This window comes from Musa acuminata, chromosome BXJ2-8 (assembly GCF_036884655.1).
Source record: "Musa acuminata AAA Group cultivar baxijiao chromosome BXJ2-8, Cavendish_Baxijiao_AAA, whole genome shotgun sequence".
NCBI classification, from domain to species: Eukaryota; Viridiplantae; Streptophyta; class Magnoliopsida; order Zingiberales; family Musaceae; genus Musa; species Musa acuminata.
The window spans coordinates 32,240,622-32,264,053 of record NC_088345.1 but is presented as its reverse complement, the minus strand read 5'-3'; positions in this window follow the sequence as shown (position 1 = coordinate 32,264,053).

Here is a 23,432-nt window from a genome sequence, read left to right as displayed (position 1 = left end):
GCTAAGAAAGACCCGACAAAGTGTTGGGAAATCATGGGGGCGACATCATATGCGCAGCGGAAGAACAAGAAAACAAAAATCCCCGATTCCCAAAAAAATATTCATCGTCGTGCGAAGATTGGTGCACAAAAATCCGCAAAACACAAAACTGCGTATAGAGATTGTGTTACCTAGGGAGATCGTATATCCCTGTTTCCTTGCAGATCCTTAGGAGAGGGTGAAGGAGGTCAAGCGTCCTCCTCTCTAGCGGTGATCCACACAACAGTGTTGCGACGACCCTCCTCAAAACTCTAGGCCTACTCTGAGGTGGAGAGGGAGAGGAGAATAGGAAAGGCAAGCAAAGACTCTAGCCTTTGAGGCTGTGAATCCCTCCTATTTATAGAGATCCCGTGTCAAACCCTAATGGGTCCTTCCCTAGTGGGTATTGGATCTGCATCCAATAAGACAAGGGATCTATCGGATATCTCATATCCGAACCTCTACTCATCGCAATGCCTACCATATGTGTGTGACCCTCTAGGCCCAATATCGAGCTGGCCGTGAGTTATACTTGTCAGAACTCCTTCTAACTCAGTGAATTATTATCTTTGTAATAATTCACTCGACTCATCGACTACGGACGTACTAGGCCACTACGCCGTAGTCCCCAGACGATACAGGGGAATCCAATCCATTGGACCTGTTTGTCCTCAGTTACCATGTACCTATAGTCCCTCATCCATCTAATATCTCAGAGACCGTATATCGAGCATGGTGTTGTCAGACCCATACGGTTTCTACTCGAGTCTCGCTCTAATCGGATTCTCCCGGAGAACTCTTTCTCTCTCAGCCCGAGTGACCTTGGCCAGGGATTTGTCTGAGCAAGAACACATGGGATATTCCTCTCATGACGCCGAGAGTGGATGATCCTCTGTCGACACTCAATAGCCCTCGTAAGGTCTACTACCACTCCCAATGACCAGCTATACTAGATCTGGGACAACCAAACCTATAAGTCTGGTATCAAAGAGTGGAGCACTCATACAGGACATCCTTGGTGTCTCAAGTCTAAGGACCAGATACACCACTAGGACTACGGAATCGCTGTCTGACAATAAGGCATCATCAACCATCCAGCATTCCGTAAGCGGATCAATCAGTGAACTCATTCTCCATTGAGCACCTGTACTGTATCTCTAGTGTCCCTACACGAGCAGCTATGAGACCAGCTGCATCTATCATATGGATGGGTATACAGCACACCAGTCTATCCGTTTATCACGATGTCCCTCTCGAGTAACCTATGACCGGGATTATTTAGGATATGTGTTTAAAGGTGAATCAATCTCATTATCGTGATCTCATCACGATCCGATTCCCATTGCACAAATCCAAGGACATCACAATATATATATGCATTTATGCAATAGTTATAAAGTGATATACGCCAAAATATAATAAGCAAAAAGATTCTGTATCAAGTCACACCTGCCATCACTCACGTGATTGGCTTGCTGGGCACCTATGACTAGCACAAAGAACAAAGGCTAGTGCTTCCATTGCGACAAAGATGGACAATGGAAAATGAACTACTGCAGAGAGGGAAAAATAGAAGCTTGGAGAAGCTTCAAGTACATTCATGATAAGTCTCCAATTTTTAGATTTTTGTGATAATGCATGGGTATTGAATACCGGTAGTACTTATCATATTTGTAATTCGTTGTAGGTTCTAGCAAGGCTTATGAGATTGACGAGAGATGAGATAAACCTAAAGATGGGCAATGGAGCAAAAGTTGCTACAATTACTATTGGCGAGGTCATTCTACATATACTTGGTGGAGCTATTATTATATTGGATGCATTCTATTTTGTTCCTTCTATTATCAAAAATATTATTTTCATTTCATGTATGATAGTTAATGATTATAAATTAGTTTTTGAGAATAATGGTTGTTCAATATTATTAGAAAATAAAATCATCATGAAAGGAATATTACATAATGGTTTGTTTATGCTAAATACTATTCCACATATCATGAATGTAAGTGAGTCTAAGAGGAAATAAGATGAAATGAACAATGCATACCTATGACATTATAGGCTAGGTTATATCCACGAGGGAATGATTCAAACGTTGCTAAAGGATGGATACCTAGATCCATTCGACTATAAGTCACATGCAACTTGTGAACCTTGCCTTCGTAGAAAACTGACCAACTCTCCATTTAGTGGAACTGGAGAGAGAGCCACTAAGCTATTGGAACTCATATATAGTGATGTATGTGGTCTAATGTCAACTCATGTCATAGGTGGTTACTATTACTTCATTACTTTTACTAATGATTTCTCTAGGTATGAACATGTGTACTTGATGAAGTACATGTCCAAGGCCTTCGAGAAATTCAGGGAGTATAAGAATGAAGTGGAGAATAAGATTGGAAAAAGTATCAAGATTCTTCGATCAGATCGAGGAGGTGAGTACTTGAGTACAACGTTCATCCAGTTCCTCAAGGACCATGGGATTCTATCTCAATGGACACCTCCCTATATACCTTAGCTCAATGGTGTATCCGAGAGGAAGAATCACACACTATTAGACATGGTGCGGTCTTTGATGAGTTTCGCCGACCTTCCCATTTCATTCCGGAGATACGCCCTAGAGACTGTAGCTTACCTTTTGAATAGAATTCCAACTAAGCCAATAGTATTTACTCCATATGAGATATGGAAAAGGAAGAAGCCTGATCTTAAGGTTGTTAAGATTTGGGGCTACCCTGCCTACGTTAAAAGACACAACCATGATAAGTTAGAATCCAGGATGGAGTAGTGCAAGTTCATGAGATACCCCAAGGAAACTAGTGGGTATTATTTCTATCACCCTAAGGACTAAAAGGTCTTTATAGCCAATAGAGTAGTGTTCCTTGTGAAGGAACATATTCTTGGTCGAGATAGTGGGAGCATGAAAGAATTGAGTGAGGTTGAAAAACCTAGCTCAAGCACCACTCCATAGCCCGAGTCTATTCAGGTACCTAGTACACAAGTTCCAACATTACGTAGGTTTAATAGAATATTTCATTCTCTTAAGAGATATGTAGTACATATTAAAGAAGAGGATGTTGAGGATATTGATCCTCAGACCTATGAGGAGGCTATTACGAACATAGACTCCGAGAAGTGACAAGAAGCCATGAATTCTGATATGGATTCCATGCACTCTAATAAGGTTTGAAACCTAATTGATGCACCTGAGGGTATTGTACCCATTGGTTGTAAGCAGATCTTCAAGAAGAAGATTAGAGTAGATGGAAAGGTAGAGACCTATAAAGCAAGAGGTGCATATGATACAACATAAGGGATTCGTATCCAAGGACATGCCAGATACGTATCCAGGGACATGCCAGATAAGATGCGTAAGTTGCTTAGGTTCATTTATAGATTAAAGCAAACTTTTCAAAGATGGAACATAATATTTAATAAGGCAATCAGATCTTATGACTTCGTTACGAATGAAGATGAGCCTTGTGTGTACAGGAAGGTAAGTGGGAGTACTATCACCTTCTTGGTGTTATATATAAATGACATCCTGATCATTAGGAATGATGTAAGAATACTCTCCGTAGTAATGACTTAGTTATCTAGACACTTCTCCATGAAGGACTTAGGGGAAACATCCTATATATTAGGGATTCAGATCTATATAGATAGATCCAAGAGGATGCTTGGCTTATCTTAGTCCAGGTATATAGACACCATTATCAAAAGGTTTAACATGAAAAATTTCAAGAGATGTCTCATACCGATGAGACATGAGATATTGCTTTCTAGGAGTATGTCCCTAAGGACTCCTAAAGAAAGGGTGAACATGGATAGGATACCCTATGCCTTAGTGATAGGGTCTATCATGTATGTCATGCTATGTACTAGGCCTGATATAATATATTCACTAAGTTTCACGAACAAGTATCAAGGGATCCATGCTTGGAGCACTGGAAATTAGTAAAGTATATCCATAAGTACTAGAGAAGGACTAAGGATTTTTTACTGGTATATGGAGGTAATAGCCTCAAGGTTGAGGACTACACGAACTTGAGTTTCCAGTCCGATGTCGATGATAGTAAGTCGAATTTAGAGTATGTGTATACCCTGAATGGAGGAGTAGTATACTAGAAGAGTTCCAACTAAGATACTACTATTGACTTGACCAGAGAGGTGGAGTACATTGCTATAATAGAGGCAGCAAAAGAGAGTTTGGATAAAGAAGTTCATCACAGATCTGGGAGTCGTGCCGAGCAACGAGGAGTTGATTCTCTTGTATTACGACAACTACGTGGTGATTGCTCAAATAAGGGAACTCGGGTCTTATCAGAAGTGTTCTGAGGAGGTTCTAGCTTATCAGAGAGATCGCGGCCCTAGAAGATGTAGTAGTGGAAAGAGTTCCATCCGAAGATAACATCATAGATCCATTAACAAAGTTGTTCTCTTAAATTATATTTAAGCATCATAAGGCTATGATGGGGATCAAACACATAGGTGATTGGTTTTAGGTCAAGCGGGAGATTGCTAGTCATAGGTGCCCTACAAGCCAATCACATGAGTGATGGCACGTGTATTATGATATGTAGTTTTTTTGCTTATTATTATTATGATATTTTCTCATTTATATTGCTTATTGCATGATTATATTATGATGTCTATGGATCCGTGCAATGGGAATCGGATCGTGATGAGATCACGATAATACGACCGATTTATTTTTAAATATAGACCATAAATAATCCTGATTATAGGTTACTCAAGAGGGACCTCGAGATAACCAGACATACTGGTGTGCTATATACCTATCCATATGATGGATGCAGTTGGTCTAATAGCTGCTCGTGTGGAAATACTATGGCTATAGTGCAAATGCTCATTAGAGAATGAGTTTATTAATTGATTCGCTCATGGAATGCTGGATGGTTGATGATATCTCATTCTGAAATAGTGATTCCGTCATCTCAATGGTGTACCTCATCCTTAGACTTGAGACACCAAGGATATCTTGTATAAGTACTCCACTTTTTGATACCAGACTTAGAGGTTTAGAAGTTTCAAATCTAGTACAGTTGATAATCGGGAGTGGCAGCCAATCTTACGATGGCTATTGAGTGTCGATAGAGGATCATCCGCTCTCACTATTATTAGAGAAATATCTCATATGTTCTTGCTCAGATAAATCCTTGGCCAAAGTCATTCGGATTGAGAGAGAAAGAGTTCTCTAGGAGAATTCGATTAGAGCGAGACTCGAGGAGAAACTGTCTGGGTCTGACAACACCATGCCCGGTATATAGTCTCTATAATATTAGATGAATAAGAGAATATAGGTATATGGTAACCGAGGATAAATAGGTCCAAAGGATTGGATTCCCTTATATCATCTAAGGATTGTAGCGTAGTGGCCTAGAACATCCGTAGTCGATGAGTCAAGTGAATTATTATAGAGATAATATTCACTAAGTCAAAAGGAGTTCTAAAAGGTATGACTCATAGTCAGCTCGATATTGGGCCTAGATGGTCACACACATATGGTAGGTGTTATGACAAGTAGAGGTTCGGATATGAGATATCAATCGGAGCCCCTATCTTATTGAATATCTAATAAGCCCCTAAATTATTAGATTCTATGGATGAGATCTAATAAAAACCAATGAGAGATTATTTGATAGAGACACACTAATATAAGTGGCTTGGGTAGTTGGATGGAGATCCAGTACCCAATAGGGCAGGATCCATTATGGCTAATTTGACAAGGGACCTTTATAAATATGAGGGAACCAAAGGCCCATAGGCTATAGGCTTCTTGGATGTCATCTCATATTCTCTCATCTTCTATTTTCCTCCTTAGATAGTAGGTGTGTAGATTTAGGCAGTAATTTGTGGAGTGTCTTCGCAACCCCTGTCATATGGATCACCGTTAAAGAGGATGACACTTGACCTCCTTTATCCTCTCCTACAAATCTGTAGGATTTTAGGGATATATGATCTCCCTGTGTAAAACAAATATTTCACATATGGATTCAAGTTTTGCATTTTTTACGCACCAATCTTCACCTGACGACAAACACCTTTTTAAAAAATTTAGTATTTTTTTTTTTTCTGTTTTTCTGTTGTGCATGTGATGTCGCCCCTAGATTTCCCTACAAAATCTGCATTTCTCAATGGCAATATCGAGGAGGAGATGTATGCGATACAACATAAGAGATCCATATACAAGAAAAGTACAGATAAGATATGTATATTACTTAAGTGCATCTATAGACTAAAGCATGCTTCTAGAAATTAGAACCTAAGATTTGATGAGGCAATCAGATCTTATAACTTCGTTAAGAACATGGATAAGTCTTGTATATATAGGAAGAGAAGTGGGAGCACTATCACCTTTTTGGTGTTATATATGGATGACATCTTGATTATTGGGAATGATGTAGGAATGCTCTCTATAGTTAAGGCTTAGTTATCCAGACACTTAAAGGACTTAAGAGAAATATTCTACATTTTAGGGATTCAGATCTATAGAGATAGATCCAAGAGGATGCTTAGCTTGTCCTAGTCTAGGTACATAGACAACATTGTCAAAAGGCTTGGTATGAAAAATTTCAAGAGAGATCTCATACCGATGAGACACGGAATATCATTTTCTAGGACTATGTTCTTAAAGACTCCCGAAAAAAAGGACAGACATGGATAGAATATCCTATGCCTCTACTATAGGGACTATCATATATAATATATTATATACCAAGCCTAATTTAGTACATGCTCTAAGTGTTACGAGCAGGTATCAAGCGGATCTAGGTTTGGAACATTATAAGGCTGTCAAGTATAACATTAAGTACTTGAAAATGATTAAAGATCTTTTACTAGTGTATTGAGTGTTGGGAAATATGAGATGATATCATATGTATAGTGGAAGAATAGAAACAAAAACCCTAAATTTCTATAGAAAAATTACTCTCTTGTCGTCGTGCAAAGATTGGTACGTAAAAACTCACGAAATCAAAAACTACGCGTGTAAGAAGATTGTGTTACCTAGGAAGATCGTATATCCTTGAATTCCTACATATCTATGGGAGAGGATAAAGGAGGTCAACTATCCTCCTCTCTAGTAGTGATCTACACAATAGAGGCTACAAATATGCTCCTCAAATAGCTGCTTAAATCTCCTCATTGTGCGCACCACACAATCTAGAAGGGACCAGCCCTTCTTGCTTTCCACACGCCCAAAAAAGGGGCTGTAGGTTGAGGAGGAGAGGGAGAGAGGAGAATAGGAGGTGACAACCAAAAAAGGGGTTTAGCCTATGGCTCTTAGGTTCCCTCCTATTTGTAGAGGCCTCTTATCAACTTAACCCTAATAGATCCTACCCTATTGGGTATTAGATCTCTATCCAACTACCCAAGCTTCTTAGATTAGTGGGTCTCTACTTAATAATCTCTTATTGGTTCTTATTAGATCTCATTCATAGGATCCAATAATTTAGGGGATTATTGGATATCAGTAAGATAGGGGCTCCAACGGATATCTCACATCTGAACCTCTACACGTCGCAACACCTACCATATGTGTATGACCCTCTTGACCCAATATTAAGCTGGACATAAGTCATACCTGTCAGAACTCCTTCTAGCTTAGTGAATTATTATCTCCAAAATAATTCACTCGACTCATCGACTACGGATGTACTAGGCCACTATGTCGTAGTCCCTAGACGATACAAGGGAATCCAATCCATTGGACCTGTTTGTCCTTAATTACCATATATCTATAATATCTCATCCATTTGATATCCTAAAGATCGTATACTAAGCATGGTGTTCTCAGGCTCATATGGTTTCTACCAAAGTCTCACTCTAATTGGATTCTCTCATAGAACTCTTTCTCTCTTAATCCGAATGACTTTGGCTAGGGATTTGCTTGAGCAAGAACACATAGGATATTTCTCTCATGATATTGAGAGAGAATGATCCTCTATTGACACTCAATAGTCATTGTAAGGTTCGTTATCACTCTCAATGACTGGTTATACTAGATCTTGAACTTCCAGGTCTATAAGTCTGGTGTTAGAGTAGAGTACTCATACAGGATATCCTTAGTATCTCAAGTCTAAGGACCAGATACTACTAGTCATAGATAGCCCGTATGACATGATACACATTCTTTTTGCTTATTATATTTTAGCATTTTATCAATTTATATTACTTATTGCATATATGCATATATATTGTGATGTCCATGAATCTGTGCAATGAGAATCAGATCGTGATGAGATCATGATAATAAGACCGATTCATCTTTAAACACAAACCTTAAATAATCCTAGTCATAGGTTACTCGAAAGAGATATCGAGATAATTGGACAGACTGTTATACTATATGCCCATCCATATGATGGAGATAGTTGGTCTTATAGCTACTCATGTGGGGACACTAAGGCTACAGTGCAGGTGCTCATTGGAGAATGAGTTCACTGATTGATTCGCTTATGGAATGCTGGATGGTTAATGATACCTCATTGTTAGACAACGATTTCGTTATCCTAGTGGTGTACCTAGTCCTTAGACTTGAGACACTAAGGATGTCCTATATGAGTATTCCACTCTTTGATATCATACTTATAGGCCTAAAAGTTTTAGATCTAGTACAATCATTCATCGGGAGTGACAGCCAACCTTATGAGGACTATTGAGTGTCGATAAAGGATCATCAACTCTCGGTATCATGAGAGGAATATTACATGTATTCTTGCTCGGACAAATCCTTAGCTAGGGTCATTCAGATTGAGAAAGAAAGAGTTCTCTAGAAGAATCTGATTAGAGCGAGATGTTAGGATCAAGTCGGCACTAAGAGGAGGGGGTAAATTAGTGCTTACATAAAATTACATCAATTTAGAAATTCTTGTATAATGAAAACCGATATCGGAAAAATGTTAACTTAAAAACACATTCATAAGCATAGTGAAAGTAAGAAAGCAATTTCCAATGAAAATGAAGAGCTTAATGTAAATGCAAACCAGATTTATAGTGGTTCGGTCATAATGACCTACGTCCACTCCTGATTCCTCTTCACTCGAGGCCACCAACATCCACTAATGGTTATCCTTCAATGGGCTAAGACCAACTGCCCTCTTACAATTCTTTTCTCCTTTCATAGGTTTAGGAGATAACCTTTACAACCCACTCACCCCTCTTTTAAATTGAAATCAATACTTAGAGCTAAAGGAGGGGAATTCTCACAAGATTACAATAGCATTTTCCCTAATTTTTGTTCTCAGTTTTTGTGTTAACTGAGCAGGGATGAGTAAGGTTTTTATAGGCCCCAAATGGATTCAAATTTGGAGACAAAAATTTGAATCATTAGGATTTTGGGGTACTAGCGGTACTATTGCCAGTATTGGACGGTACCACTACTTATCAGTTCTGACACTAGGTGATACCACCGCTTAGTCTGGTGATACCACCGCCCAATCTAGTGGTAGTACCGCCTGACACAGTTTGGGTTGTCATGACCAAGAAATCGATAATATTAAAATTTTATCACAAATCAATCCAAGATCTAAACTAACATTTGAGGATACTAAAAATATTCAAACATCTAACGATCCATAAATCATGTGTATTTTATAATCATACAACATATCGTTCAATGATTCATAAAATCTGAAGCCAATTCACCAAAACAATAACTGCAACATAAATTCATAAGTGTGGGAATCTATACAATCACAAAACTAATGATTATCCCAAGTTTATATCATTGTACGAATTAAACTTAACATTCTAGAATCCTAAACATGAGAGGTCCTTTAAACTTTTACAAAACCCATAAGTTTAGATTTACCATCAACATTTCATTAGACATAGAGTGTACTTATACAACAAAAACATATCTACTAATAAAGATGTGCCCAAAATCTTCTAGCTTTCCACTACCTCGGCCCAATTTTAACATTTAAGCGAGCGATAAGCTATCTTGAAAAATTTATATAGCAACGAAATGAGCATATAAAGCTCAACAAGTGACTAATATATCCATGGTAAAAGTGGACAGTTCTCAAATAAATAAGGTATCAAAGTGCAAGGTAGAATACAATAATTCATAGATATAATCTCATTAGATACAAAATCATAAATGTCATTTTAATCAAACATATTTGGTTCATAATGAATGGAATAAAGAGTAATTGGAGCGTATCAATAACGTATGAAATGTTCCGGAGCATATCAATAATGAATGAAATATTTCAGAGCTTATCAATCGCGTATGAAGTGTTTCAGAGCATATCAATGACAAATGAAATATTTCAGAATATATCAATGGTATATGAAATATTTTAAAGCGTATCAAAGGCGTATGAACATTTCAGAGGCATAAGAAACATTTCAGAACATATCAATGACATACGAAATATTTTGATGCGTATCAATAACATATGAACTATTTCGGAGCATATCATAGAACAATTATGAAACAGAAGCTCAAACGTCATATTTGACGTTGCATTCATTTTATTCTTATCCAAAGTACATACAAAAACATATAACCAAAGCTTTGGATTATTGAATCTCATATTTTGATGATGAAACCAATTGATAAGTGTTTATGATTTAATCTATGTTTTGAGTGACGCAGGATGCTTCAATCAAGGATAGACAATTAAAGCAGAAAGAATCATGTTAGGCCGGAGGAAAACATGTCAGAAGATTGGACGTCGAGCCGGAGGATTAGTCGACGTATCGATAGAAGGCTTCGGGCCATGGATTCGGGTATCGGGCCAAGAAAAGCAGATATTTCACTAAGGATATCGGAGTTGCAGAGGTCAATTGGCCGATTAGGCAATAGGCCGCAAGAGAGGATGATGCGCCGAAGAATCGGACGAAGCGTCGATGGACCAATGGCATGCCGGACAACATAATTCATGCCTAGTAATAATTGTCTAGATTGAAGTATGTTTTTGTGTGGGCAGGATTAACTATGATAGTAAGGCATAAAGCAAAATGAAGTCCTGGAGTCAAGAACATGATTTCGTTGGGAGTTCGAGAGTTTGTCGGAAGTTCAGACATTCGTCGGAAGTTCTACCGGAATTGACCGAGAAGTCCTGGAGCTTGCCAACGAAGCTCATCAGAACTCACCAAGAAGATCATCGTGAAGTCCAGGAGCTTGCCGGAAGTCTGTTAGAACATTGCCAAGAGATCGTCGGAAATTCGCCGGAAGAAATCGGACTTATCTTACTTAGAATATATCTTAGGAATCGTAGTTAGCACATAATTAGAGTTAGTATCGGGAGGTAATCCTATCAACTCTGTTAGGGGCCAACTAGTCCCGAAGTTGGACTGGTTTGGGCCGGATTCAAGGCTCAACCAGGGTGTTGAAACCCTAGCCAACGGTGGCACTGCTAGGGTCGGCAGTGGCATTGCCTGGGGAACAACACTCCAGGATTCCTGGGTGGTGGTACTGCTTATAACAATGCTGCCAGTGGTGGTACCGCCCCTGTTCGATGATGGTACCGCCCAATACCAGATCTTGTAGTGGTAGTACCGCCTAGGAACGGTGGTGCTACCGCCAGTACCCAGGAAACCTAGGATGAGACCTTTTTAGGTTTCAAGTTTGAACCAACTTGAAGCCTATAAATATCCCTCTCATCCCTGGTTAACTTACACAAGTATTGAGAAAAAAAAGGAAAGAAACTATGTTGTAATCTTGTGTGAAACTCCTCTCAAAGTTCTAAGTGTTAGAATAGTTTGAGAGAGGAGTGAGTGGGGGTGTAAGGGTCATCTCCTAAACCCGGTAAAAGGAGAAAGAGCTGTAAGAAGGAGGTTGATCTTCGCCTATAAAGGAAGATCAATAGTGGATGCCGATGGCCTCGACGGAAGAGGAATCGGTGGAACGGATGTAGGTCACGACGACCGAACCACTATAAAATTGGCGTGTTCTTCTCTGGTTTGCATTTCTATATTTGAGTAATTTACATTACTGTAAACTAAATCTTTACTTGCCAACTGCATTCACTTTATATATAAATGAGATTTTAACCTATCTTTCTAAGTTTGATTTTTAACGTACAAAAGAGTTTTATGAAACCGACGTAATTTACCGCTGCACTAATTCACCCCCCCTCTTAGTGCCGACTCGTTCTTAACATGAATATCATATCAAACATATAGAAGGTGCAATGGGATCACAGACAGAATATGGTTCATCAATTTCTAGATGACCACCAGACAGAAGTCTCCCACGTCTAGGAGCTCCATCTACCCACGTCTAGGTGAAGTTAAAGGGGGACGACAGAGCATCGTAGGCTCTATGCATAACTCCCTTTATCATTTTCGGCAAAGATTCACAGTATCCCATAAACACCAGAGTACAAAAGGATAGTGTGAACAATAAAATTAGCACATATCGGAAGCATATGCGGAACAACAAAATGTATATGTGCCTTTATGAGTCAATACAATGCAAACATAATCTTTCACAATTGTATTTAAATTTAAAAGAAAATAAAGGCAAGAGCATACAAGGATTTTGGCACATATCGGAAGCACATGCGGAATAACGAAACATACATGTGCCCATACAAAATAATGCGATACAACATAAACTTTACATAATCGATTTCAAGTATTGCAAAAAAATTAAGGACAATAGTATACAAGGATTCTAAGAAAACAAAGATAGCACAATTATCACAAAAATACTATATAAAATCAATTTCCAAAGGGAATGAAACAAGAATAAGCGAAATCGACCAAAGTTTGATTCTGGCAGAATTTAAGAGGCACATTGAATAAATAATTCAAACTATCAATTATACTCCAATTTACTCAAAAAAGGTATCATTAGAAATATATTTTAATCTACTTTCAAATAAAATAATTTGTATCTAAATTAAAGTTTTGAACAGAGAGTTACAAATAATTTGGTAACCAAAGGTCAAGGAATAAAATCTCTATTTTATAGAATTCATAGGGTCGGATTCAATAGATAACTAAGTAGACATTTAGACTTTAAATCTTTCAATCTAGGTATTAAAAGAAATATCTATGAGTCTAGTTTCCAACAAAATAAGTTTTTCTTAAATCAGAGTTTCTAATCGGGACTTATAAGTAGTTTAGTATCCGAAGATCAGAAGTTATGGTCCTTGCTTTGCAGAATCTATAGGGTTAATTAAAATAGAAGTTAGGGTAAATATTCGGTGTCCAAATCTTTCAACTTAGTGTCAAAAGAAAGGTCTAAAGAGTCTATTTTCATTCACCTAAATCCAAGTTTGGTGTTAAAAGTTGTCTGAAACAATGTATAGAGGTCAATTTATCGAAAAATTTCAGATTCATGGTTTTGTATCTAACAAGAGAAATATCAAGTTCTAAGCTAAAATCTTTCAAATTATTCAGAATTAATATGAGAAAAGAGACTAATATTTCTATAGGATGGGATTAGAACACTTTTCTTTGAAAATTTTGACCCCAAATGGGAGATTTGAATAAAAAAACCCAAAGCCCCAAATTTCTCCTCTTCTTATTTTTCTCTTCTTCTTTCTCTCTTCCTCTCTTCTCCAATGCAAGAGCTGCCTTCTCAAGTTCCTTGATAACAAAGGCAGAGAGGCTTAGGGGGTGGGATTTGTTATTTTGTACATTTTGTAGTTTAGTCCTTGTATTATTTATATTTACTATTAGGTCCTTAGGATTTATAAATAGGTCCTCAGATTTATTTTTCAAATAGGTCCCAGATTTAATAAATAGGTTCTTAGATTTATATTTAGTCTCTTCTACAAAATTTAAAATGGATACTTACATTATAATTAGAAACTTATACGAAAATTTAGAAACGATGGATGATACATGGGAGACCGTGTCTAGGTGGTACCACTGCCAGACCCTGCTACAAGACACTGAATATGCTAAACAATAGGTCCAATTCAACCCTAATTCAATCCCAATTAGACCCTAATTGAGTTGGCCAATATTGTTTCACCCCAATACCGACTCAATTAAACCTAAATTAACTCTATCTAGATAAATTATTACAAAGCACAAATCATATGTTGTCGGGCATGTCATTGGTTCTTTCGGCACTTCGTTTGATCCTTTAGTGCATCATCATCTCCTTCGGTGTATTGCCCAATCGACATATTGACTCCTGCAACTTCCGATCTTCTTGGCACAATGTTCGATCCTTCGGCCCGATGCTCGAACTCACAGCATGAAGTCCTTATGCTGGCACGTCAATCGATCCTTTGGCCTGACGTCCAATCTCCTGACATATTCAACTCCAGCCCAACGTCTGATTCATCCTACTTTAATCAATTTGCCTCTCCTTGATCAAAGCTAGTCTTGCATTACTCAAAACGTAGATTAGATCACAAACTCATCAATTGATATCATCATCAAAATCTAATATTCAACAATCTCTCTCTTTTTGTTGATGACAATCAATTGATGATGGAGTTTAAACTAAACTCCTCCTTTCAATCTGGCATATTGATAAAAACTTTGAATTCAGAAAATCCTGCAATGTTTTAAAACTTTAAAACAAAAAGTATATCCTACCATGCATGATTCAATTCATCATCATATCTTCTCCCCCTTTGTCATTAACAAAAAAGAGAAGTGCATCTTGTTAGGATCGAGAGCACTAAGAGGGGGGGGGGGGGGGGGTGAATTAGTGTAGCGGAAATCTTTCAGCGATTAAAAACGAAAGTTGTGTTTGTTCAATAAAAGCGATTTCGATGTAAAAGCCGATCTTAAGATTAAGCGCAGTTTACGCAGTTTGCGTCTAAACGCAGTTTGCGTCTAAACTCAGTTTGCGTCTAAACGCAGTTTGCGTCTAAACGTAGTTTGCGCCTAAACGCAGTTTTACGTCTAAACTCAGTTTACGTCTAAACGCAGTTTACGTCTAAATGCAGTTTGCGTCTAAACACAGTTTGCGCCTAAACGCAGTTTGCGTCTAAACTCAGTTTATGTCTAAACGTAGTTTGCGTCTAAACGCAGTTTGCGCAGTTTACGTCTAAACGTAGTTTTACGTCTAAACGCAGTTTTACGTCTAAACGTAGTTTTACGTCTAAATGCAATTTGCGCAGTTTTAGAAAGATCTAGACTTAGAAACTCGTTCGTAAAAGCACAGAAGACAGTTTGCAGTTATAAATGGAATCAGAACGTAAACGTAAACTGCAATGTAAAGTTTGTATGAAAACACTGATTTACGTCTGAATGCAGATTCGGAAAGATCAGAACTTAGAGACTTGTTCGTAAAAGCGCAGAAGATAGTTTGCAGTTATAAATGGAATCAAAAAGTAAACGTAAACTACAATGTAAAGTTTGTACGAAAACACCGATTTACGTTTGAATGTAGATTCGAAAAGATCAGAACTTAGAGACTTGTTCGTAAAAGCGTAGAGGGCAGTAGCTATGTAGGAGGTTTGCAGTAATGATAAAGTGCTCAAAGTAAAAGCAAACTAGAGATTTAGAGTGGTTCGGTCAGTCTTGACCTACTCCACTTTTGGCTTCCTCCACCGACGAGGTCACCGACGTCAACTAGAGGCCTTCCTTCAATAGGCGAAGGCCAACTGCCCCTTTACAGTTTCACTCCTTTTGACGGGATCAGGAGACAACCCTTACAGAACCTTTCTCTCCTCTCTTTACAACTCAAGACTTTGAAGAACAGAAGGAGGAGAACTTAAAGGCTTTTCAACAATTTTGAGCTCAAGAATCACAGAGAAGATCAAGATTTCGGTGTAGGTCTCTTGCTCTTTCTGTGCTGAATGGGTGGGGTATTTATAGGCCCCAACCCAGTTCAAATTTGGAGCTCAAAACGATCAAATCCCGGAATTCCAGGATCAGGCGGTTGCACCTCCTGACTGGAGAGGTTGCACCGCCTGGCAGAGCTCGGAGACTGAGCCCAAGCGGTTGCACCTCTCTGTCAGGGGCGATTGCACCGCTTGAGTCTGGCTCGGTGACTGAGCCCCAGGCGGTGCCACCTCCTGACTGAGGCGGTTGCACCTCTCTTGCCAGAGCTCGAAGACCGAGCTCAGGCTGTGCTACCTCTGTCAGGGGAGGTTGCACCGCCCAGTCTCGCTCGGAGACTGAGCCCAGGCGGTGCCACCTCCTGCTTGGGGCGGTTGCACCGCCCAGCTTCGCTGGGAGATCCTCTCCTGGGCGGTGCCACCTCCAACCCTGGCGGTGCCACCTCTTTCACTATTTCAGCTCACTTGGTTTGGCTCCAAACTTGGTCCAAACCAGTCCGAACTTGGGCCTAATTGGCCCCTACTTGGGTTATAGGATTAACACCTAATCCTAACCCTAATTAACGTCCTAACTATGAATTTAAAGACATTTTCTAAGCTATTACAAAGTCCGCAAGTCAAGACTTCTTCTGGCGAGCTTCCGGCAAACTTCCGGCGGTCTTCCGATGAACTCTCGGAAACCATTCTGCGGACTCCCGGTAAGCTCCTAGACTTCACGATTTGATCTTAGCGAGTTCCAACGAGCTTCTTCGGCAAGCTCCGATCTTTCTCGGCGAGCTCCGTGAACTTCCAACGAACCTTCCGGTGAGCTTCCGAAAAACCCTTTGGCAAGCTCCCAACTCATTCTCGGCTAGTTCCGGTAGCATTCCCGATGAACCTTCAGACTTTCGTCGAACTCTCGAACTCGCAACAAATCCTTCGCACTTGACTCCAACACTTTGTTTCACTTTATGTCTTCATCGTTATCATAGTTAATCATGCACAATTAAAACATAACTTCGATCGAGACAATTAATCCTAAGCAATTAACCAAGTTGTCCGGCATGTCATTGGTCCCTCGACGCTTCGTCCGATTCTTCGGCGCATCGTCCTCTCCTGCAGCCTATTTCCCAATCGGCCAGTTGACTCTGCAACTCCGATATCCTTGGCACAATACCCTCTCTTTTTGGCCCGATGCCCGAGTCCATGGCCCGAAGCCTTCTGTCGATGCGTCGACCGATCCACCGGCCCGACGTCCAATCTTCTGACATGTTCCTTCGGCACAACATGATTTTCCTGCTTTAATTGTCTCATCCTAATCGAAGCATCCTGCGTCACTCAAAACGCAGATTAAATCATAAACATATATCAAGTAGTTTCATCATCAAAATATGAGATTCAACACATCTAGTAAGTTTTTGAGATATATAAGTTTTACAGCATACAAGCTAGCAACAATTATGAGTTGTGCAAGTTTATAAATTTTTCTTCTTGAGATGTACAAGTTTGCATGTTTGCTTCCTTGAGATGTGCAAGTTTGCAAATTCTTCTCCTTGAAATATGTAAGCTAGCAAGTTCTCCTTGAAATGTATAAGCTAACAAGTTTTTCATTATTTTAGAACATGCAAGCTAGCAATTTTATCTCTCCCTTTGTCATTGTAAAAAAAAAAAATGGAAGAATACAATTTTGTAATTCTTTTCCCTTTACATCAATTTTCACATCATGACAAAAATAAATTTAAATCAAATATGATATGGTATACAATTTATTAATACATGGGAGTATCATAAATAAATCATGATATAAAAGATATAATAATAAAGATCATTTGAATACCAAAAGACCTAATTCATTTTGATAAATCTGTTCTTATGTAAATAGCAAAAAGAAACATAGGAGAATAGAATGGTAAAATATCTTGATTCATACATAAGAAATTTCATGATTCATATAGAAAATCTCTTCTTAAATAAAATCCAAGAATCAAACGAGAATAAAGAGTCAAAGATCCTGATTTATAAAAGAAAATCTCAAGTTATAATTCCAAGAATTCAAGATCATGATATAGATAAAACTCATTCAAATTGAAATTATCAAATCATCAAAATCAATTTATTAATTAAAGAGATAACATAAAATAGATTCATCATTAGGAATCACTTGTTGAAAATTCGAAAAGCTTTAGAGATATTTTCATGAAAAATTACATTCTCCCCTTTTTATTTCAATTTAAGTGATTTGATTTCATATAAGCATGCCTAAGTTTTTTATGCTAAATCAAAATATGCATCATCGTTTAAAGCCGAAAGAGAAAATTTCATCATTGAAATCATCAAGATCAATAAACCATAAATCATAAAAATCATCATTACTTCAAATCATCATGCATAATTAAATCATTAAATCATCAAGCATGATTTAAACATAAAGCATTTTCAAAATTATTTTGTTTCTGGTAGTGAGCTTTGTAAAGTGTGTTGGATCTTAGGTTATAGGCCTTGAGCATCCATAATAAAAAAATCAACTTTTGCTTTTAGCTTTCAATTTTTAAGATGTCCACAAGAAGGGTGGGTTTGTTCTAGGTACCCATTTAGCTTTGGGTCCCTCATGATTGGATCTATCTATCTTGATTTTTGACATAAGATCATTTATGGTTCCTTTAGGAACCCAAACTAATTTATGCAAGCCATACTTCTTGAATGGAAATTTGTGTAAAGTATCCACACCTACCATAAAAATTATATTTATTTTCATGGTAAACATGTAATGTGGATCTTTTAACAAATAAAGTCAGTTTTTGTTGAGTGTTGCCACTTACAAAACCAATTTCTACTTTTTTATATACATGACCCTTATTGACAAGAATCATGTTTAATGATTTGCTACCAATTTTAAAATTTTTTAATATTTTTTTAGTAATATATTTTCATTCTTAACTAAGTCTAACTCTTTATATTTAGTGCAATGAGTTAATATGCAATTATCATGCTTATTTTTTAAATTTTCAAATTCACTAGCAAGAGAAGCATGATCATTTTTTAATAACCTATATTTTCTACTAACTAGTTTAAATTCATCATACAAATCATTGAATATATCAAATAATTCATTGTAAGGTAAAGACATTTTAGTTGAGTCATTTACCTCGTTGTCGAGAGCCATCAACGAGAAGTTCACCCCTTCATCTTCATCGGTTTGCTCCTCGTTTTCGGAAGCACTCGTTTCGTCCCAAGTTACCTTGATGCTTTCTTCTTCTTTGACAACTTCTTCTTTTTAAGTTCATTTTTATTTTTTGATTCTTGTTTTAAGTACCTTTTAAGCTTTATTGTTAAGAGTTCAAAGTCATCATCACTTGAGCTTTCGCTCAAGTTGTCTTCATTTGTTCTAAGTGTCAAATCCTTCCTATTTTTTGGAAGGCTATTCTCAAGTTCATCATGTTCTATACAAGTCATTTCATAGGTCATTAAAGACCCAATAAGTTCTTCAAGAAGGAAATTATTCAAGTCCTTTGTCTCTTATATTATTGTCACTTTCGAATCCCAACTTTTTGGAAGGGATCTTAGTATTTTGTTAACAAGTTCAAAATTAGAAAAACTTTTACCAAGTGCTTTCAAACCATTGACGACATTCATAAAACGGGTGTACATGTCTCCAATGGTTTCACTTGGTTCCATTCGAAACAATTCAAAACTATACATCAAAAGATTAATTTTTGATTCTTTAACTCTACTTGTGCCTTTATGTATGATTTCAAGAGTGTGCCAAATGTCATGTGCAGTTTCACAAGACAAAATATGATTAAACTTATTTTTATCCAAAACATAAAGTAAAGCATTCATAACTTTTTCATTTAACTAAAATGATTTTATCTTAAAATCATTTCATTCATTCATAGGTTTAGAGGGTTATTAAAAATCATATTCGATAATATTCCATAAATTAAAGTTTAAAGAAAGCAAGAAAACTCTCATTCGTGTTCTCCAATACGTATAGTCCGTCTCATTGAACATAGGAGGACGAGTGATAGAAAGACCCTCTTGAAACCTGAAAAAAGCCATCTCTCTTGGGTGTTAATCCAATGGAGAGAAACGTGGCTTTGATACCAATTGTTAGGATTAAGTCGGTACTAAGAGGGCAGGTGAATTAGTGCTTATATAAAATTACGTCAATTTGGAAATTCTTATTCGATAAAAACCGATATTGGAAAGATGTTAACTTGAAAACACATTCGTAAGCGTAGTGAAAGTAAAAAGTCAGTTTGCAATAAAAATGAAGAGCTTCAAGTAAATGCAAACTAGATTTATAGTGGTTTGATCGTCATGACCTACATCCACTCCTGATTCCTCTTTACTCGAGGCCACCGACATCCACTAACAGTCTTCTTTCAATGGTTGAAGACCAACTACCCTTGTATATCTATTTTCTCATTTTCACAGGTTTATGAGATAACCTTTACAATTCACTCACCCCTATCTTAAACTGAAATAAATAATTAGAGCTAGAGGAGGGGAATTCTCACAATATTACAATAGTATTTTCCCTAATTTTTGTTCTTAGTTTTTGTGTTAACTAAGTAAGGATGAGTGGGGTTTTTATAGGCCCCAAATGAATTAAAATTTGGAGCCAAAAATTTGAATCCCTGGGATTTCGAGGTACTAGTAGTACCATCGCTTATCAATTTTGACACTGGGTGGTACCACCGCCCAGTCTAGCGGTATCACTGCCTGACACACTGACACTAGGTGAAATAACCACCTAGTCTAATGGTACCACCACCTAACATAGTCTGAAAGACTCTGTCTAGGCGGTACCACCGCTTGCAGACTGTGTTTGGGTAGTACCACCACTTGACATAGTTTGGAAGATTGTGTTTGGGTAGTATGTTAGGACTCTAGCTAGGAGAGTCCTAATTGAGTTTCATTTAAAGAGGTATTCATATAAAACTTGTTAGGATCGAGAGCACTAAGAGGGGGGGGTGAATTAGTGCAGCGGAAATTTTACAGCGATTTAAAAAAGAAAGCTGCGTTCGTCCGATAAAAACCGATTTCGATATAAAAGCAGAATCACAGTGCAGTTTGCGTCTAAGCGCAGTTTTGCGTCTAAACACAGTTTGCGTTCAAACGTAGTTTTACGTCTAAACGCAGTTTTACGTCTAAACGCAGTTTTACATCTAAACGCAGTTTTGCGTCTAAACGCAGTTTTACGTCTAAACGCAGTTTTACGTCTAAACGCAGTTTTACGTCTAAACGCAGTTTTGCGTCTAAACGCAGTTTTACGTCTAAACGTAATTTTACGTCTAAATGTAGTTTTGCGTCTAAAAGCAGTTTTGAACCTTGAAAAGCGTTTTACGTAGAAAGCAATTTGCAGTTATAAATGGAATCCGAATGTAAGCGAAAACTGTAGTGTGAATATCGTACGAAAACAAGATTTACGTTTGAATGCAGATTCTGAAAGATCAGAGCTTAGGAACTCTTTCGTAAAGGCGCAGAGGGCAGTAGCAATGTAGGAGGTTTGCAGTAATGATAAAGTGCTCAAGGTAAAAGCAAACCAGAGATTTAGAGTGGTTCGGTCAGTCTTGACCTACTCCACTTTTGGCTTCCTCCTCCGACGAGGTCACCGACGTCAACTAGCTGCCTTCCTTCAATGGGCGAAGGCTAACTGCCCTTTTACAGTTTCTCTCCTTTTGACAGGCTCAGGAGACAACCTTTACAGATCCTTTCTCTCCTCTCTTTACAACTCAAGACTTGAAGAACAGAAGGAGGAGAACTTTAGGACTTTACACAAATTTGAGCTCTTAGAATCACTGAAAAGATCAATAATTCGGTGTGGATCTGTATCTTTTCAGTGTTGAATGGGTGGGGTATTTATAGGCCCCAACCCAATTCAAATTTGGAGCTCAAAACGATCAAATCCCGGAATTCCGGGATCAGGCGGTTGCACCTCTTGACTGGAGAGGTGGCACCGCCTAGCAGAGCTCGAAGACTGAGCTCAGGCGATTGCACCTCTCTGCCAGAGCTCGAAGACTGAGCTCGGTGGTTGCACCGCCTGGTAGAGCTCGAAGACCGAGCTCGGTGGTTGCATCACCTGGCAGAGCTCGAAACTGAGCTCAGGCTGATGCACCTCTCTGCCAGAGCTCGAAACTTGAGCTCTGGCGGTGCTACCTCTTGACAGAGGAGGTTGCACCGCCCAGTCTCGCTTGGAGACTGAGCCCTGGGCGGTTGCACCTCTTGGCTGGGGCGGTTGCACCGCCCAGTCTCGCTGGGAGACATGGCCTGGGCGGTTGCACCTCTTGGCCTAGGCGGTTGCACCGCCTGGTGCAATCAGGGTCCGAATGGTTCGCTCCATTCGGCCCAATTTGAATCTTTTCAGGGGCCCAATTGCCCCAAGATTAAGCTAATGGGATCACCTCCCATTTTCAAGCTTAATCATCGTGCTAACTACGATTGACTCTAAGACAACTTCTGCAGCTATGCTCCGATGCGTCAATCGCTTCTTCCGGCGAACTTCCGTCGATCATCCGATAATCCCTCGGTGATCCTTCTGCGGACATCCGGCATACTCCTGGACTTTGCGACGATCCACTTGGCGAGTTCCGACGAGCTTCGCTTGGCAAGCTTCTGGACTTCTCGGATCTGTTCTCGCTGAACCTCCGACGACCGTCCGAACTTCCGTCGAACTCTCGAACTCCCAACATGATCATGATCTTGACTCCGGCGCAACACCTGCTGCTTGTCTTACTCTCATCGTAGTTAATCCTGCACACTTATCTCAACACATAGATTAGATAACAAATGACAATTGACTTCATCATCAAAATCCGAGATTCAACAAAACCAACCTAGCTGACCCCTATTAAAGATGTGAAGATGCCGGCTAAGGTTGTGTTTAGTTTGGAGGTTGCTTCTTAGAGTAGGAGTCCTATTAGGGATTGGTTAGAAGTAGGAGTCCTATTAGGAGTTGGGGTTTAGAAGCCATATAAATAGTAATGTATTCATCCTCTTTTCTCAAGGAATAGATAAATCTTTTTAGCAGCCTTTAAGCAGAAACCTGGAGGAAGGAACCTCTTATAAAGTTCCAAGGAGGCCGATCCCCTAAAGAGATAAACCCCGAGCTTAGAATCTGCTAGGGTTCTATCACTTGGTATCAGAGCAGCATTCTTGGTGTCTCACTATCCTTCCATAGCCATCCATCAGCCCTCGACAACTGCCAAAAGCAATTCCCACAACTACTTAAAAGATCATCATCGAATTCCATCGTTATCTCCACCACCTCGGATCATCCTTTGATCTCCCCGTGAATTGCAATAGGTTCTAGTTTTCTACCTTACTGCTGCTACAATTTAGTTATCCTTATTCAAAAATTAAAAAAAAAAAGTTCCTATATTGCTACATAAACTTTTCATCACAAAGCTTTTATCTCTACGACGAAAGATGCACTGCAGAATTCCAATCACATTGCATAGTTTGTTTGATATTGCTACTGCATTTTTTCTGTCCAAATCTCTACAAAATTTTTACGACAAATTTGACACTTCCTAACAGCATATTTCCATTTGGTTCTGTTAAAAAATTCTCAATATAAACTACTGACCTTTTATGTTCAAACTGCTACACTTTAGACGTAAAAACCTGCTACAGTACCTTTCTGTGATCCTAAATTTTTTCGAATCTTCCACCACCCCATGCCATTAACCCATCAACAAA